We start from the raw sequence: 18,267 nt of genomic DNA on the forward strand, positions 1-18,267 counted from the left end.
AGTCAGGGGGAAATAAATAAGAGTCTGGCAGGTGTATGTAAATTGTTTGTTGGCAATGGAGAATTTTAAATTACAGTTCAATCAGAGAGTAGGAGAGAGGGGGTGGGGGGGGGGCGAGAGAGCGGTGAGCACCCTGTGATTTCCCCGTCTCCACGCTTAGTTGATATTTCACTGGGTGAGGATTGAGCGCTACGGGTGCATTTCACACCCTGAATGAGAAAGGCAATCTCGCTCAGCCGACTAGAACAATAATTAGAATGGAGATTAAATAAAAATAATTAGAAAAAGTTCATCTAGTTTTGATGTATTAATTATTCCGCCCCTGCTTTATTCCAAGTCTAATTATCTGCTTCAGTGAAAATGCCAAGATTTTTCTGTGAGTCATAAAAAAAAATTACATTCATGTAATTATGTCAGCAATTTGGGGGGAAGTCAGCTAAGCAGAGCGTCAGCTCTCTCTCTCTCTCTCTCTCTCTCTCCTTTTCCCCCTCCACCCCCCAGTTTAAAGTAAGTAACTTCTAACTACTTATAACTTATAAGTTAATACAGTCCCTTTCAAGCCAGGGGTATAAATAATAGAATGCAATGGGAGATTATTTACTCTTTAAATGAGGAGCTGCTCTCTCTGCTCTCCCAGCTCCCGACACTTCCCGCCTTCACACTCGCATGCTCCGCACATCACAATGAAAACAAGACAGAGTTTTTATCCATTCTTGGTCAGTAGATAATAATTTGCATATAAATGGAAATATTTATTGTGACGAAAAAAAAGAAAATAAGGAAAGAGAGATGTAGGAAGTAATATGCTCATTTTTCAAAAAACTCATGGGGCCCAACTGTGATATCTGTATTTTAGGAGTCAAGCAGTTTAAAAAATAAGACGAAACTGAATCTTAAAAAAAGAAGGGAAAAAAAAGACAAGGGAGAGAGCAGGAATAAATAAATAGATAATAAATAAATAGCAGGAGAAGAAAGGGAGAGGGGAGCCGGGGGAACCTTTTTTTTAAGATGTTTACTACACAAATGGAGTCTCCAGAGAAGACAGCGTCCTGATGAAATATGAGAGATAGCTGTCGACATTCTGTACTTTTCTCCTGGCTGTGTAGATTGAGGCAGGTAGGCCGGCTGGAGGACTAAGCTGTAATGACTTCCGTTCCTCTACCTCACTCACCGGGGGAAACCAATAAAGTTACAAAAATAAACTTTACAGATGTGGAAAATGAATTCCCAAGATAGGGAATAGGTGACTACACTTGAAAAATAAATATTGAACGTGCCCCCCCCCCCCCCCCCCCCCCCCCAACAAAAAAAAAAAAGCGATGACAAAAAAGTTAGAGTAAGAACCTTTTATAAAAAAATAATAATAATAATAATTCACATGCAAATCTAAACAAGCTTTACATTACATATATTTAAACCATAAAGTGATACATTAAAGTGTGAATATCTTTAAAAAAAAAATGTGATAAGTCACACAAGGTGGCTTGGAAATGCAAACCTTGGCTTACACAGTAATCAGTCAGACCAGGTTCTTTTGAAATGCAGAAAACACAGAATTTCATGTTTGGAAGGCTGCATGGTGCGGACATGTTAAATGGGCTCTTATTGAAGTTTTTGTGTTTGCTCTTTTGAAAGTTAAATTACCATTCATAAGCACCTTTTTTAAATTTGGTGAACTACATAGCATATCGATGAGAGAATGCTGACTTTTCTCCATCTAGCATACTGTTTGGATTCATTCAATTCTATGGTGCAATAGCTGTGTGCACGGCTTGTGGGGCTCCTATGTGGAACGAATATGCATTGAAATAAAGTGTATGTAAGCGAGTGTACACCGCGCAGATTTGATTGTGGAGGTGTGGGATGCATGTTAGCCTAAAGTGATTGAAATCGATAGGAAACAGGAAGCGGTGTAGAGCATTACATAGTCAGTCGTTCTGGTACAGCAGAGATGTTAGTGTGCTTGCTCCCCATGTAATGGCTTCACATGAGCATACATACATATGAAGCCCCACAGCAGCGGCCTTTGAACAGATAAGGGCCGAAGCGTTTTGACTTTCTATTTCCTTTTCAGAAACCCGGCCGAGAATCCAGCTGTCAGGGTTCCTGTTCACCATCATCGCAATATTGTTTCCATTTTACTTCATTTCAGGCGTTTGTCCCCTGTTCCTGAGGGTGATTGCACAGGCAATTTTTTATTTTTTCCAGATCAAAATTCACATGTGAATGGAAATGGTCCATTGAAACCCATACTAATTCAGCTTTCAGTATCACCAATATCACAATCACAATCTGATATCCGTCTCATCCAGCTATGGCTACGTTTAGATTAAACATTAGAATCTGACACGTGTGAAGCATTTGTACCACAGAACCACACACTTCAGACGGATATTTTCTCACCCTGTGTAGCCTTGTACTTGTACTACTTGGTTTCTTCCTTTCGGCCCTCTATCTGTGTCCTCATCTGCTGAGAAGACACCATGCAGGAGGAGTGCTTATCAGGCCCTGATCTATGCAAGCAGGAAACATACTGATTAGAATATGAACAGACCACAGAGAGGAAAATATGGCCACACACACACACACACACACACACACACACACACACACACACACACACACACGCGCACACAGTCCAAGCTGCTATGTTTTGCAAGATATTTGACTATTTCTTTGCAAATAAAATTTGTGTGATTGAATTTCACAGCCTGACCACATGTAAGAGAGTCTCCTCTTAATATATGAACATCCAGAGTGTTATTCCTCCCTTCAGTCAGGATTGAGTCAATAGGAAGAAAGACAGACGCACACAAAAACGTCCCATTGACAAGCAGTCCATTTCTAAAAAGCTCACAAGCAACTTCTTTTACTCGCAGTTGGTCCTCTTGCTTTGAGAAGCAGTGAAGTGTGTACAGGTCTCCTCGGCATTGTGAAATAGCTGTAACGTTGTTTAGGTTTATGAAAAAAAAAAAAGGCCAGGAGCTTAACTCACAATTGTTACAGTTCCAGGTATTGACTTTCGGGCTGGGTACAACATGCCCGACTGAACGAGCTGTGAAACAACTGCTTCTCAGTTCTTTTGGGGAAACATTTGCTTGATGATGACACGCTGGAACCGTAAGCCACCTAGTGTTTATTTTGCTGCCCTTTTCTGGATCATTTAGTTGGTATATAGTAGTTTATTATTCATCTTATTGTCCAGTATGTACAGTTACTGAATTATTTATACTTTCAGGAACTGTTAATATTGGGTGTCTTGTCCATTTCTCACGTTTATGTGATGTTTTTTTTTTAATAGGAGCCAGATTATACCCTTTATACCAAATTTGGTGTGTAAAAGCAGGATTTTTCTAATTCAGTCTCTCTATGGAATTTGTGACAGAGATGACATAAGGCCACATGTTTCATAGCATCCCGACCGGACAAAGGTAGAAAGATAATAAGTGTGTCCATGGGGGCTTCATGTTTCCATCACTGCAGATGGAAACGTGCTGGAGCTGATAACTATCTGTGACTACTGCAGAGTCATTTGTCCCGGGAATGAAGGCTGATTGTCATTTTAAATTATATTGTTTTTGTTCTTCTCTGTTTTGATATCAGTGCAAATTGAATATCTTTGCCTTTAGAGTGTGTTTTTTGGGGGTAGAAAGCAATCTGTAAATCCTACCTAGACATGGATATGCCACAAAGTAATGACAACTAGACTGATTGAACTTGTGGAAACCTACTTGATAAATTTGAATTTGCGGGGCAAGAGAGATAGTTTGGGAAACTCAAACCTGATGGCAACACAGACAGTACTTATGGTTTTGGAGGAGAATATGCAGTTAAAATTCCGGAAAGGTCTTGATAACCAATCAAGAACATTTGGAAAAATCTATTTAAAAAATGTGGCTTTGATGAAAACACATTTGACCACCAACTGGCATTTGTAATAGCTTTGGATAAAAGACATATCATAAAGTAGCCGTTTACCAATTGCCATTTAAACACACAGGAGAACCGATACAACACAATATACGAGACAACCATGGAGGTTGTGTAAGTCTTCACTTCGGCAGCCAACAGTCACCTCTGAGGCAGTTCCAGCTTCGTTGCGGGCACATCAAAATCTGTACGTAGGTGTTTGTGCAAACGTGTGCGTATGTGTATGTTAGCTATTAACCACATTAAGATGCAGATTAAAGGAGGGAGCAGTACAAGCCCTGGTCAGTAAGTTGTGTTGACTTACCTGCGGCTTCCAGCAGTCCTGCTGCTCTGCAGGGCCAGAAAAAACATGTGCTTTAAGATGAGATTATTAATATAGAATTAATATTGAAAGGGTGATGTGTGTATGTCTTTGATTAGAAACTATCTTTGAAAATGTATAAATGCACTCCACATGTCCACCTTTTATTGGACAGGTATGTCTAAAGATCAGTTAAATATCAGTAAAAGATAAAGAAATAATAAACATTTGGGAGTAAAAAGGAGTTTCAAAAGTCCAGCGGTGAAGGTTTTATTTGAAGGATGTCATCAACAGCAATTAGCATTAAAAGTCAGCGAGCACAGGCTCAGTCGATGCTTAAAGGTGCCTGATGATGTGAATGCATTTGAAAAAGACAAAAATGACACCGCTTCTTTTTCCTCAGTCTCACTTCCTTGCCAAGAAGCTATTCATTTCTCAAAATTATCCATTACCAACAAACTGTGATCCCATGAATTCCCAGCTGACCAGCCAAAAAAAACACAACGCAATCAATCCAATGTCGTTCAAAATGACTGCTACAAATTACCACCACCCATTATTATTGGGGCTTCCATTCCGGCTGTTACAAAGCAGAGTCTAAAGATTGTATCTGAAAAGTCAACTTCCTGTTGTCGGACCAGGCGTACTGTTTGCTGTTATTGTTTCTGCGCAACAATCATGTTTGTATATCCGCATTAGGAGGCCCATAAAACCTAAATGTGTCCCCACCAGAGAATCTTATGATGGATTTCTGACTTGAGAAAGAGTCATAATAGCGAGGAGTGTTTGCTTTAGATTGCTATTTAAGGCAAGTTGTCTTTGGCCAACAGAAGGCGCCAAGTGGGGGGGATAAAGAAAGGGGCCTATCTATTACTGACCTCAATGGTCAACCTCCTGACTCATTTGGACTCCCACTTTCTACCCACACACACACACACACATACACAAACACACACACACACACACAACACACACACACACACACACAGAGCCACAGGTTAAGTCTGGGGTTTTGGAAGGATCCCAGGGTGAACATTAATTTCTTAATGCATTTTGGGTCCCATGGGGGCTGTCCTCAAGAGTAGGCCGCACGGGACCACTCTGCCCACTCTCATAATAGGATTGAGTGACTGTGGAATATATGATGCAAGTGTGTGTGCGCTGATGACTCCATATCTTTGCACTTAAAATATTGAACTCTTTAAATGAACTTTTAAATCCTTCTCTTGATTTCTTTCAATTGTTCCTTTTTCAGCATTTTGATAGTATCAAACTTGCGTGTGTGTGTGTGTGTGTGTGTTTGTGTGGCCGATGTCTGTGCAGTGCAAAGGAAAATAAAGCCGTCATTAATTAGCAAGGTTGAGTTCCTTTTCTTGGTTGTTTGTTATTGCTATGTCTGTAGCGGGAAGGAGGCAGACGGCTAATTGATCGACAGGCTCTCTGGGACTCAGTAATGATAATCAATATTGACACATGTTTTCTGCCCTCGCCATAACTCATAAACATCCCTACGCAGGCAGCCGCACGAGCGAGCTTGGCATGTGTACGCCTGCGGCACACAAACAAAAACAACCAGCATGTTCAAATTTAGACCGGGAGATGAAATGGAAAATGACTGCTCAGACAAGCTTCTGACCTCTGCGGCTTTCAGACGCCAGATTCCGGATACTGATTGTTTTGGATTAAAAGCACAGATAGACGTTTTTTTTTCTTCTTCTTTTCAACCAAAATAAAGACGAATAAATCAAACCTTCCAGTGAATTCCTGTTATCAGGATGGCTGATGAATGTGAAGGAATTTGTCTTTATGAGTCACTGAAATCACCAAACATATGATAATAATTCTGCCATGGCAACTGTTTTCGGTTTAAACCCTTTAAAAGTGAAGACATGGTACCGAGTAAAGCCAACATAAAGAAAGACATAAGGTCAGTGATAAAACTGTTAAGAGTAATTGATGTAATGTAAATTTATGATGTAATATTGATGTAAAAAGTGTATTATACTAGGTTTGGTGGAAAGTTTGTGTTTAAGATTAAGTCTAAATTAGAGCTAGACTAATATATCCATTGGCCTGAAGCTACCCATTGATTGTGTAGTTTCACTGCCAGAGAGCAATGATAAATTCATATTGAGATTATTTTTGGGGCATTTTTAGGCCTTTGTTGACAGGACAGCTGGAGAAATGAAAGTGGAAAGAGAGCCCCCCTCCCCGGTTGAATGACGTGCAGCAAAGGGCTGCAGGTCGGAGTAGAACCCGGCCCGCTGTGCCGAGCAGTAAACCTCTATGTATGGGCACACGCATTACCAACGGAGCTCTCTGGGCGCCTGACACATTCATTTTTCAACTGCAAAATGTCCCGCTTACTAATGAAGTCTTCATAAAAAAGGAGAGATAACAAAAATGTTAGGTGGATATTGCGTGTTTACATGTACAAACAAATATCAGCAGATACAGAAGATTTTTGTAACCCTCAAAGTCTAAAATGTTTTTTTTGGGCATTAAAACATTCCAATTTTTTAAAAATATAATAGCAATAGCAAAATTCTGTTGGACCTACTGTGCAAATATCTGAAAACTTTATTTCTATTGTTAACAATATGATATGTGACGATATATATCAATAAAACAATGTCCATTGTGTACATATTTTTACACGATTTCTATTTTTGGTGTAGAAAAACCAGCAGCCAAACTGTATTACGGCAATATTTACGTCATTTGGATGGCAGTTTTACGCTCTGATCCCAAGCACGTTATGTCCAATATTGCACTAAATATCTTGCAAAATATATAATATCTTACAAAAATACAAATCTACTTTTCATTTGTTAAATATTTAATTTGCAAAGGAGTATACAAAAATAGGCTTTACCATGTGGTCTTTATTTCATATAGACTGTTTATTTATTGAATTACCAGAGAACATGCTGTATCGTGATATCTATCTATATAGATATTGATATTGTTCTATAGATATTGTTATCGACTTATGAAATGACCAACGCCGGGATAGAAGATTTTGGCCATGTTGCCCAGTCCTAGTGTCAACAGCATAGCTTGACAATGCAGGGAGGACACCAAAATCAGTATATCATCAGCACAAAATTGGCAGCTTTTGTCCCAAACTATTGGTCTCAGCTTACCAAAGCCACATAGATGTCAAGGGGTCGGCGACACAATATGGCAGCCTTTTTTGGAAGCAGGAGGTCAGGGTCTTGGTGGCACGGGGTTGGGGGCGGGGGGCACGTTGAAAAAGAACATTTGGGTCACTAGGCAATTACCAACACTCTCCATCACAATAAATGGACCTGCACATACTTCCCCCTCAATTAATGCATTAGAGGGGTCGGAGGTTATGTAAGCACCATCCTCTCTGCCAGAAATGGGTGGGGTGTCATAATCCAGGAACTGTGGTGCTCAAGCCCGATTGGTTGTGTGTGAATGCTTAGCTTGTGTGTCAAAAGAGAGCCCCCCCCCCCCCTCAGTGCAAGGGAAGCGCTGTGCCGCTGGGTGAGTTGGGTTGGTTGTAGTAATAACCTATTGAAAACTTGGCCAGAACTGTACATCATTCTTCACATTTTACTCGAAATAAAGATGAAAGCACAAGTTTTGAAAGAATGAAGTAGCCAGTGGACCCAACCTCCCACTGAGACAAACTTTAAAAGCTTCCTCAGTATTTGTTTAGTATAATACATTATAAAAACTTCTTTTTCATGGTAAATCACTCAACCTTTACTTTGACCATTTCTCTACAAGGCAAAACACCAAAGGATGTATTACATGTCTGACCTGTACATCAAGTAATAATCCCACAAGCTTAACTGAAAAAATTGTAAGTAACTGAAGTTGTGTTTGCATAGAGGCCCACAACAGGAGGAAGGCAACACAAACTCACGCACATCCTGAAGCCCTCATTGTTTATTTATTCAAATAGTGCCATGACTGGTGTATTATACTGGCTTTCAAATGTCAGGTAAAGGTGTAGCACTCTTCCTCTCTCCCTCTGTGTTTCTATTAGGGAGTTTGAAAGCAAGAGCACCGTTCGGGCCAAATTTGCGCCTCGGGCCAAATTCCACATTCATGCCGAACACACCACATGAGCTCACACAGCTCGCTAGTTAAAGCTTTCTAGGAAATGTGAGTTGACCTCTCCTTTCCTCACTACAGCTGCCTGTTAAGAAACAAAGAGAGTCAAGCCCATGATACTGTGCAATGTTTGTGGACATATGTGGTTTCTCCCAGCTTCGTTATGAGGCGATTTCCAATGATTCATAGGTTATATTTGTTGCTTGCCGTGTAGCATTACAGTAAAGTTTGACAATCTAATTTGCTGAAACTGGCCTTTTTAGCAATGCTTAATTCACCAAATAAATACTGTTTCCACGCTAGAGGATTATTTAAGAGATTTACATTTAAAGACAACCAGAGATGTGGACTTGAGACGTGTCAACATGGACTCAAGCGGACTCGAGTCACCGTTTTCATGACTTTTGACTTGATTTGACAGAAAAATAAATTACTTGAGACTGAACATGTAAGTTATTTATCATATTTAGCAAACAAGCACTAAGTAATAATAATAATTCAACAGAAAACCCAACTCAAATCTTTATTGTGGCTGATTTTATGATTTGATGTTTACAGTAATGCAGAGGTGGCCACTTAGAGAAGCTGACCATCTATTATCATGACTGCTACTAAGACACTTAATTAGTTATACACCTTCCTAGTCAAGAGATTTTTTTTAAATGCACTTATAGACTAATTCTTCTCCACATCTCACCATGCACTAGAAAAACACATTCATTTTGTACCCTGAATAATACAATCCTTCTCACTGCCACCTGTGGCCACCAGTGTGTAAAGCTTCCTCACACAGATTCAACTTGGTAGATGCGGCAGTCCTGAATTTCTCTTATGACTTTATTCACGTGTGCTCTGTAAAGTTCCACCTGCTGCCATTGCTATTCAACTCAAGATGAAGAGAATTTAAGTTGAGATATTCAAACAGGCCACTGATTTGTCCAGTGTTCAGTGCACATTTTTAAAAACATATTACTATGTGTAGTTCTATCAGCCAGTATATCAGAAAATATTTGATCACAAAGTAAAGTGCAGACAGTCCATGAAAGACTAAAACTGCCGCTGAAGTAGTAAAAAGGGAACAAGGTTGCACTCCATCACAACCAGTCAATTATTCACCAATAATATCAGTTAAAACCCTCCCTAAAGCGCTCTTTACATTTCCGTGTATGAGTGTGTGCATGCTTGAGTGTTTACAAGGGTAGTTGAGGCTATGCTATATTAAGTTTTAAGGGAGTGTGTGTATGTGTGGATGGGGGTTGCACACACAGGGACAGAGCGTCTTTCTCAGTGGCGAGACTTTGAAGTCGGGGCAGTTCTCTCTTTGAGGTGGTCTATCCCCCGTTTTCAACAGCGTTAATCATGCGTGAAGAGAACATGCTCGCTCTGTGGTCGACCGGGCATCGCCACTGATGGCTTCCCTCGGTTTCCATGTGGGATGGAAGGGTTAGGCCGGAGGGGGGGTGGCAGCTCTGATTAACATGGCCAAAGGGCTAACACACTAAAAAGAGAGTGCAACAAATAAATATACGGGGTCAACTCGTTCAGCCGTAGCTACAAAGGTAGAAGGGTTCAAGGCAATTGAAATTTACAACACCGAAGATTTTTTTTTCTTTACAAGCCAATAGAGAGGAACTTTGCTGCAGATCACTTCTAGGGATATTATAATAATGCAAAACAGTCACTATATGGCCAAGAGTGTGTGGACACATACTGTTGTGTGCCTTCGGTAAGGGGCTGGTTTTCATGGTTTGGGCTCACCCTCGTAGTTTCAATTAAAGGAAGAGTTATTTCCACAGCTATAGAGTACTTTGCACTTGACATGTCTTTCCAATTTACACTTTAATTTCTGATATCCGAAATGGCTCAGTGTAAAAGCACCCGCGTAGAATCCACAACGATCTGATCTAGACTTGTCCTTATACAAAGCCCTTGAAAAGACCAGTGCAAATCTTCTTAGATAAACTCCAGATTAACTTTAACACACTTAAATTAGACTTAGCCATCTAAATGAGTGTACAAACCAAGATCTATCAAGCTATGTTATTTTCAAGGTGTGTAAGAACTTGACTGGCCTGCAAAGTTGTCTGCAACGTATGGCTGGGCAATAAACAGATTTTAACGTTTACCTCGTATGTGTAGTTAACGTTGATTTTGTGTAAATGAAAATTGATTTTCTCCTTAATCAGAATCATAAATACTTTATTGATCTCCGAAGGGAAATTCTGTGTTACAGTTGCACAAGAAATATATATGTAGAAGAGTAGAAGTAATATAATTAAAAGAAATGAGTGTGGATATGTACCATATTTAATCGGATTGTTGTAGTGGCTTATTTATGCCTGTGGTTTTGGAATGAGATGTCCAACAATCACAGGAATACAATGCGTGTGTTTCTACATACTTTGTTTCAATGTCTACATACTTCTTTTTTTTTGCGTAGGCCTATATTTATCAAACCAGGGTCATATTAATAATTGTATAATAAGGGAGAAAGGAAGTTGGACGGGTCAGAAAAGAAGTGTAAGAGATTAAAGAGCCAAAGGAAAGTACAGCAGAGGGAAAAAGAGCAAGAGAGAGGAAATGGGGGTGGAGGGGAGGACTTGTAGCGGAGGGAGGCACAGACAGTTGAGTCATATTTCAGGCCTGATTGGTACTGACAAAGTGTTATTGGAGGACTCGGTCCCCACAGCATTGTTTGCTTTAGAAAGTCAGGGCCAGATTTATTATGACTGAAAAACATTAGAAAGATCGGAAGTGGGGACAGAGCAGGGAGCACTGCATGTCTGTCTGCACACAGAGAAAGGGAACTTTAAAGAGCTCGTATGGACATCTATTAGGCCAGATCTGACATTTTATGCGGTTCGTAAAAAAGATTTAAAAGTCTGGTGTTGAAAACGCTAATGCAGTCAAAGGAATGACAGAATATTACCAATATAAACCTGTCAGAGCCCACAGTCTGTAGTTCTCCATTAGTTCACTCATGGAGACAAATGGCTGCCATTTGCCACATTTAGTGTTATGGCCGTTGGGGTTGAGGGGCTGAGGAGACAGATAAGCGTATACATCTTATGAGTATATACTCTTTTTATCTCTGCACAAAGCCCAAAATGCCTCTGTAACACCCGATACCAGAGAGCAATAGCGTGTAGCAAACCTAAGCATGACAATGTGTGGGACTACTTGGCCTGGGGCTGGCCTGGCCATTGGGAGAAAGGGGGTATATAAGTGCAGTGCATTTACATATATTTATTTAATGTAAATATATTGAGATAGGTTCACAACAAAGACTGTAGATTAACCTCAAAGTTATTTGAATATAAACACATGCTGCGTATGTTTCCTCAAATCTCACTTTTTTATAAGCTCTGACCATACAATGAATTTAAAAGGGCAGTGGCACAAGTTCCTGATATCTCTCAATTTTTAACACCAAAGCAGATAACCCTAATACCATTGCCATACACAAAGAAAACATTGTCTAGGTATAGTCAAACTCACCCTTTTAAGATGAAACACTATACAATAGTAAATAGTAGTATTAATGCAGCTTAAATGGCAAACCCCTGGCTGCTCCAGTTGTGTTGATGATGTCCTGTATATACAGACCTGTCGTGAATTTGAGGCTTTTGCTGGAAAAGTACATGCCTTCTCAACTTTCACTGTAAAAATAAAGCTTAGAAAAAAAAGTTAACGCAGGCAGAAAAACAATGGCTGCCAGAGCAGGGCGCTCTCATCCTGGCCTTCGCTCACACATGTTTTGATAGTTAATGGACAGTGTGGGGAGGCTAAGCTCACTGTATTTGAGTAACCTCCGCCTGACCCGCCTACCCACCACTCCCCTACTCACACACTAGGACAGGGAGCGACAGCGAGAGAGAGAGAGGCAAAGAAGGGGGCGGCGGGGCCACGGCGGCGCTTTCGGGGCCCTAAATGAATGAGGTCTCTAGCTGGTTGTTGCCTGTGTTGTTTGGCTTGGCAAGATCTGTCCACACAGGGTCGTGGCTCAGACAGCCAAAATCAGCTGACTGCTGCAGAGTGTTTGTTTGAGGCTTCTATTAGTTTAATGGAGTTATTAATTTGAAAAACAGAAGCTGAAGACAACAAGTGCAATATTTAAAGTATAGAGATTAAAATGATTACCTGTTTAACTGTTAACCAACAATTACAATTTTGAGGCCCGGAGGTGACATGGAGAAAAAAATTAATAAATAACATGTACTTGGGACAAACACTTTTGCAAAGATCTAGATTTTGTTTTGCAAGATGTCGAGTTTCATTTGCGAGATATCGCCAATCCAACAAACAATAAGGCTAACCTAGCTAGTAGCACGCTAGCTAGTTTCTAACTAGCTAGTAGCACAACTTGATTACGTCTTCTTGGTTGTCCAAATACATCCGTTCATTTTTTCATTTTTTTCCCCCCCTCCATGTCACCTTTATTTATTTAATTATATATATATATAACTATAGTAATGATACAAGTAATGATACAAGTAATGATTTGACATGTTTTGCATGATAAAGAAAAATAGGCTATACAATCTTTTTCTCTATTTCTTAACTGCTAGTTAGTAAGAACAAAGTTTGCACTAGCAAGTTGCGTTTTAGTGACAGACTGTATAAAATAGGGTTTTAACGTCTTTTTATCTGCTCAGTCTGTGGCTCTCTGCTAGACGGGTTCCATGTCTCTATATGGATAAGGACTGGCGGGTTAAATCGGCCGTCCTACACACAGAGTATGCCAGGCAGACACACAGCTGACACCCTTGCAGGTGCATGGGTTGAGAGGGAGATGGGCTAGAGCTCCGCTAACTGCCGCTACAAGTCCACAGCTGTCCACGGAACAAGTATTTTCATACTCACACGCACACACAGATAAAACAGAAGACTGAAAGATACAGATAGAGTGGGGAAGTTGATTAAAGAGAGCAAGAATGCAGAGATGTGGGAGTGTGAGAGGGAAAGAGTTAGTGAAAGGGAATAGGCCTGGCAGATGTGAGCTACCTTGGCTGTGGCACAGAGCAAAGCTCTTTTGCAGGAGCGAAATCCAGCGGGTCCTGAGCAGCGGGTGAGTGCCAAGAACTGAGCTGCCTGACGGATGACAGGGAGAAAATGAGGAAGGAGGTTAGGAGAAATGGAGAGACAAAAGACAGTAGGGATTCTCAAATTCTTTTAGGTTACAGACCCGCGAAATAGACCCGCACAGACGCTAATTTGATATGATTTTATTATTCCTTTCCAAGTTCATATTTTAATTATATGACCTGGTAGTATGATGATCATTATTTGGATAATTTGTTAATCTTCAGTGATCTGTCATCAAATTGTTATGTGACTCTCTTTGCAGGAGATGGTTCAACCAAAGTGCCACCAGTTCATAACACAAGTAACTTTTAGTCCTCCCAAAGGAAGCTGGTCATATCCGTACACCCTCCCGTCCTCCCCCGCCCCTCGTCCCTCTAAGCAACAGCAAGGGTGGGGTCTGGTTTTGGGGGAGATAAGTTCACGGTCTGATCCCGAGTGAGGGTTCCCTGGCCGGGTCACAGAGTCGCGCCGGGGTTGGCGTGGATGTGCTGATCTGGGAGCGATTAGCCTAATACGATTAGCTGTGATACGACACGCTTGCAGAGCCAGGTGTTAGCTGAGGAGTCATAACCGTCGGCTATAGGGGATCGTGGCCTGATGGGTTTTTAAGGACTAAAGTTAGATGATGGAGTTTAGGGGTTATAGAGTCTGTGTTTTCAAGCTGGAATCAGGGTTTTGTCCCATAGCAGACACACAGTACAGCAGGCCAAGTGCACAAGGACCCTCGCTCAGGTTACAACGATGATACTAAAGGTTTATCTTATTTATTACAAGAGCTGTGAGAGGAGCCGGTTTGGCCGGCCCTTTTGACTGGTTTCGAAAACTCTGTTACACTGTATCATCCAGAAATTCGTAAAACATAAGATAACAACTCCTTCCACTCACAACCTCCCGTCACAAGTTCAAAATGAGTCATTACCAGGTCAAACAAAGATTTGAAAGGAAATAAAAACTTTTGCTGACTTTTTTTTTTGAGTTTTTTTTTTTTTTTTTTTTGCAGAAAATGACAGATTGTAAATGAACGTAAGAATTGTTCAACATTAACGTTCTTGTCTAGATGTCGACTTGAAAAGTGATACTATCCAAAATCTATTTAATAATCTTATTTAACATCTTAATACTATCTTGCTATCCCTTGGAATGTCCTGCCTCTCAGGTTGGCTAATACTTTGATTTCTGACCAGAAAATTGATATTGTTTTTTTATGCTATAGAGAGTTTCTTTCTACAGAACCATAGTGCATTGGTTTTTCACACATCATCTTTGTAGTCGTGTTGTATACATACACATGTAAAATCAGGCAATTAAAGTTTGAGTATGTCTAGACCAAAATCTATAATTTTACCATTACAGAGACCACACAATTCCGTCAAGAGCAATTGCAAGGAAATTAATATTAAAAGACACAAGGGTACTTCTGGATGAGGATGGATTGTTTGACCTTTGACATGGGTGTCGGTCCAGGACCGGCCTAAACGGGCATACAGACGCTGTTGGTTCTGGCCTTGGACACCGGCTGTGATATATGTTTTCCTGGAAAGAGAGAGAAGGAAGTTAGGGCTTTTTATATATAGCAGATTAATATATGGGAGTTTGGGGTGTCTGCACTAACTGCACTCAAAGACATTTTTGACCAAAATGCTTTGCGGTGGAAACTGCACTTATAAGGCCATAAGTTAAGTCAATAACAGCTGGGGACTGCTGTTTTAAATCCTGTTTCCTTTAACCCCCTGATCTTATATATAAATACTGTGTGCAGTATGGGTGTGTGGAAGGGAACAGTAAAGCACAGCGAAGCAAAGGCCTTGTCAGTCAGATAGCGCAGGTGTGGTATCTGTGTCTGACCATCCTCTCTAGTCATCAGCACACAAAGAATTGAGCTTTGTGCCATACACACTCATGTTACCTCAACTTTACCCTGTGGATAAACCAGCCAGAGTGAGGGACATGGGTTTGTTACCTGTAAAGGACTGTGGGAATGACCCAGGAGAGTTGTGGGTCAGCACCCGGTCACAGTTCCTACTGGAGTTACCACAGGGTTTTTAAATTATGTCGCTTGTGTTCCCATCCAAAACCTCTTTTTTGGTTTCAAGCATACTTCTAAAAATAACTTTTCATAATAAAATATTTGTATTTCAACAAAAGTTAATACTAGTAAGGATAGGCAAGACAAGTTTGTGACCAGATTATATATTAAGCACCAGTAACTATGATACATCATAGGATTTCATTGCTGCCTATATGATATAACAAAAGAGGTAATTTAACTCAATGTTGTTTATACAAAAAACTAAACATATAGTGCATCTTCTTTAATACAATAGAAGATACAGCCAATTATTATTTTGTTACATAGGCTACATATTGTTTGAATATTGGTATCCAGTCTAATATTGGACTTTTAGTAAAAGTCACTACATGGTCACTACTCAGGAGCAACTAGGGGTTAAGTGTCTTGCTCAGGGACACATTGGTTGATGTATCGCAGTGGGAATCGAACCCGGATCTCCCACACCAAAGGCATGTATCATATCCACTGTTCTATCACCACCCTTATTGCCCTGTAATACAGCCCATTAGATGAACTGGATGGACGTTGATGGTGGCTAGACTACTTTGTGGGCCATGGTATTCAGATTAAAATGCCCAAGGTTAGCCTAAGCAGATAGAAATGTAGATGAAAGGCTGGGACAATCTGTAGATTGTTTGTCATTGACATTTGGCAGAGTCATTGCATTGGTATTCAAAGCCAGTTTAAAAGTATGTCATACTTAGCAACTACAGAATTCTCAGCCGGCGTTTGGCATATTTCACCATGAGTAACCAACATACCACCATGGCCACTACAAAATAAAATATAAAACCATGCAAATCTCACAAAGCAACAGACCAACAGCAGGCATCTCTTTTTTTTATCCATTCCAATTAATGTTGCAACAGTTCCACAAAGTCCCTCCTGTTGGAACACCTGGCTGTTTAAGGGGGGATCCTCATGGACCTCGAGGTCCAAGGGCCGAACCTGCCTGAGGCCCTGGGCCACCCTGCCTTTGTCCCCGGGACGGCAGCACTGCTCGTATTCCTCGCTCCCAATCCCAGCTCCGTAAGAGAATACCCCAACTACATGGGGTCCAAGGAGTGGTCACGACATTGTGTGTGTGTGTGTGTGTGTGTGTGTGTGTGTGTGTGTTGATCAGCGTTCTTAATTGAATGACTGGGTGGCTGTCCATGTGCTGCTGCTGACTGGAGCTGAATAGTGCACCTGCATCATTGTTAGAAGTGCAACGCTCGACCCCTTACCCCTGACTTTTGGCCTGTAACTGTAAACCTGGAAATACTGGAATACAGCAGGAAACTCATTGGGAGTGCTAGAGACTTCCAATGTAGGGACACTTTGTGTGCATACGTGAATATGCATTGTATCCATTTTAGGGTGTGCATGAGAGCGTGTGTTCTAGGTGTGTGGTTGGGTCATCTGTGGATTCCGTTTACCTTGAAACTTCAAGGTAGCGCTTGTTGATTGAAAATGCAAAACTTCCTACAAGAGTGAACAATAGTCTCAAAGTCCCAAGTCCAGGGTTCAAACAAAGGGCCCAGGAAGTGTACAGGAGCCTGTTTGGCAGCTTTCGAACATGTGAAGCCAGCTGTGAAGGACATTAGGCTCTGACGCCAAGGCTGCTGAGAATTACAGCGTACATTATGTTTGCGATGAGAACTCCCTGCACGGCCCCAGCTGTCCCTTTAAGAGCTGGGTTATTACTGGCTTTATTGTTATTACTGCCTGTTTTTTAAAGGGGCAGACGAGCCAGGGGAATAATCTGCCCGTCAGCACTCACATTAATGGCCTAATTGGTCTTTTCTCTCCCAGTCAAAACGCAGGCCTCAGCCTCACGGAAATGCTAAGCCCTCCAAGCCCCTCGTGCCTAAATTCCCCAGAAATGCATGATGTCTCTGCAAAGTGGAGCTGTCACTACCCTTCTCTCTCATTCACATTGTTGTCATTCCTGCTTCTTCCTTTTGATTCCTGTTTCCCTCCATCATGCTTGTATCATTTGGGGCACCAACTTGAATGGAACTTCAGTGACTTCAACCCCAAAGCTCAACGTGGGTAATTTATTGTCAACCCTAAGTCTAATATGTACATAGGACATGCAGAGCAGCTTTTCATAAAAGAATGGCTCATTGTGTATATTTTAACTTACTTTTTAGATAACTATTTCCTTGTTTTGACATCAAGCATTGCCAGTGTTCTAAGATGTTGCTGTTATCTACTTGGTAAGTTGACTCGCTCTTCTTCACAATGCACAAGATTGTAATTTAAAAAACAACCATTTTAGTAAGTTAAGCTATCTTCAGGATTTTCTGCTTTCTGTTTCATTATTAATTTGTAAATGGAACATTTTGGGGTTTTTGAACCACTGGTCGGACAAAACAAGTAGGAGGTTCTGGTGGAACTTTTCTCACAATTTCCTGACATTGCATTCATTATTAGTGGAATCAAATTGTGAGGATGTGATCAAATGCAATCCTTATGAATAATCATGAAAAAGTAAACAAGTTTTTGTGTTGCATAATGTGAGGAGTTTTGTGTGATGTAATGCATTAAAACAAAATACATTGTACTGTATTGGCTGTAACTACAACATTATTTGTTATCATTGATTCATTTGTTAATATTTCAAATAATACTTTATTAAAAAAAAAAAAGGGGGGGGGAAAGCAAGTTCCCGGAGCCCCAACATTACATCTTTAGAGTTTGGAAATGTTTGACATTTTGCTTGATAAATGGAATGATTCCTCAACCAGCCTAAATCACAGGGCTAAAAAAAAAGCATCTTGTCACCCCTAATTTGGATGCTCGAGAA

General features: G+C 40.6%; 1 long non-coding RNA gene across 1 annotated transcript in view; it reads left to right on the forward strand.

The window, feature by feature from the left end:
• LOC117938429 overlaps positions 1 to 18,267 on the forward strand; it is a 438,129-nt gene that overhangs the window by 191,645 nt on the left and 228,217 nt on the right. The gene's annotated exons all lie outside the window — the stretch shown is intronic.

Source organism: Etheostoma cragini, chromosome 23, assembly GCF_013103735.1.
Source record: "Etheostoma cragini isolate CJK2018 chromosome 23, CSU_Ecrag_1.0, whole genome shotgun sequence".
In the NCBI taxonomy this organism is placed as follows: domain Eukaryota; kingdom Metazoa; phylum Chordata; class Actinopteri; order Perciformes; family Percidae; genus Etheostoma; species Etheostoma cragini.